This window comes from Falco peregrinus, unplaced genomic scaffold (assembly GCF_023634155.1).
Source record: "Falco peregrinus isolate bFalPer1 unplaced genomic scaffold, bFalPer1.pri scaffold_58, whole genome shotgun sequence".
Taxonomy (NCBI): domain Eukaryota; kingdom Metazoa; phylum Chordata; class Aves; order Falconiformes; family Falconidae; genus Falco; species Falco peregrinus.
In genome coordinates this window covers 988,696-990,769 of record NW_026599622.1, presented here as the reverse complement: position 1 = coordinate 990,769, position 2,074 = coordinate 988,696, and the positions used below count along the sequence as shown (strand labels likewise).

Here is a 2,074-nt window from a genome sequence, read left to right as displayed (position 1 = left end):
GATCATGTTATGGACAAGGAGAGGCTGAGGAACTGGGGTTTATTTGAGATAACATCTAGAGTGAAAGACTGGACCCAGGCCAGTTGGTGGGATCTCCATCAGTGGTTTACTTCACTATTTGTCAAAGCAAAGCCGTGAGGACATGATCTGGTTGGAGATGTCTGACCACAACCTTGGCTGAGTGGCCAACGTGGCAAGAGCTATGGGACTTGTGTGTAACCAGTGACAGTAGGAAAGTGGCTCCATTTATACAGGAAATTGCAATGGAGTTGGGTATCACTGAGCCACTAAGGATGGCAGAGCTGACCATGCAGCAAAGGTTCCTCGTAGGGACTGGGGTGTACAACAGGCAAAGGAAATGACTGGTGCTTAGGACATCTTGGGGATCTGGGGCAGCTTCCCCTGGGTATCCAGAGAACATGGCACTGAGCAGAGCCCTGTGTCCCACCCGATTACTGCCTTGCTTCCTTCACCGTGACACCTGCCGTGTGCCCCCACCCTGTTAATTGCCCCAACTTTGCACACTCACACAGCTGAGCTCTACACTGGTGCTTTACTCTCCTGGGAAGTTGACAGATATCTCCACTACACAAGCCCCTTAAATTACAGAGATGTGACACAGAAGTCCCGCTGAGCCATCCTGGATGCAAACGTACAAAAGCCTCTGGGTCAGGCATGGTGGGTTCATTCCTTTGAGGAAGTGGAGAGCATGCAAACATTCTAGGAGAAACACAATTGTGACATTAAAAGTGCTAAATTCACAGGATGTTCCAGAGATGACAAGGAGACACCTTGTGAAGAGATTCAGGCAGTTCAGTGCTGCTGAGAGACAGCTGACTGCATCAGCTTCTTCAGTGCGTCCTTCAGCTCCTGGTTCCTTATGCTGTAGATGAGGGGGTTCACTGCTGGAGGCAGCACCGAGTACAGGACTGAGACCGCCAAGTCCAGGGATTTGGAGGAGATGGAGGGGGGGTTTCAGGTAGGCAAACGTGCCAGTGCTGACAAAGAGGGAGACCACGGCCAGGTGAGGGAGGCACGTGGAAAAGGCTTTGTGCCGTCCCTGCTCAGAGGGGATCCTCAGCACAGCCCTGAAGATCTGAGCATAGGACAGCACAATGAAAACAAAACACCCAAAGCATAAAGAGGCACCAGCCACAATAAGCCCCACTTCCCTGAGGTAGGTGTGTGAGCAGGAGAGCTTGAGGATCTGTGGGATTTCACAGAAGACCTGTCCCAGGGCATTGCCGTGGCAGAGCGGCAGTGACAGTGTATTGGCCGTGTGCAGCGCAGCACAGAGAAACCCACTGGCCCAGGCAGCTGCTGCCATGTGGACACAAGCTCTGCTGCCCAGCAGGGTCCCGTAGTGCAGGGGCTGGCAGATGGCCACGGAGCGGTCATAGGCCATGACGGTGAGGAGAAAATACTCTGCTGAAAGGAAAAAGAGAATCAGGAAGAGCTGTGCTGCACATCCTGAGTAGGAGATGTCCCTGGTGTCCCAGAGGGAGTTGGCCATGGCTTTGGGGAGAGTGGTGGAGATGGAGCCCAGGTCGAGGAGGGAGAGGTTGAGGAGGAAGAAGTACATGGGGGTGTGCAGGTGGTGGTCACATACTACGGTGGTGATGATGAGGCCGTTGGCCATGAGGGCAGCCAGGTAGATGCCCAGGGAGAGCCAGAAGTGCAAGAGCTGCAGCTCCCGCGTGTCTGCCAATGCCAGGAGGAGGAACTGGGTGATGGAGCTGCTGTTGGACATCTGCTGCCTCTGGGAATGGGGACCTGCTCAAGGAGGAAAGTTAGCAAGAAGTCAGAGGATAATTCTGTGAGCCCAGTGAAAGCCGTTTCTCCTAGATGCGCTCCCGGTGCCCCCTGCCCCCCCTCTGCCGTTCCTGGGAGAGCTCCCTGCAGAGCCGTGGCTGGAGCTGTGCTGAGTGCTGGCCGAGTGTGCTGTGAGGAGCAGGGGCTGTGCCCGCTGGCTGCCCAGCAGTGAGCCCTGCTCTGCAGCAGGGGCTTCATGGGAACCCTGGGGGCAGGGGCCAGTCCTGGCCTTGCACTGGCTCAGCCCAAACTGCTCCCAGCG

At 55.5% G+C, this 2,074-nt stretch overlaps 1 pseudogene; it reads right to left on the bottom strand.

The window, feature by feature from the left end:
• Positions 1-846: 846 nt before the first annotated feature.
• On the bottom strand, positions 847-1,750 carry LOC129783611 (olfactory receptor 14C36-like; annotated as a pseudogene).
• Between the last annotated feature and the right edge of the window lie 324 nt (positions 1,751-2,074).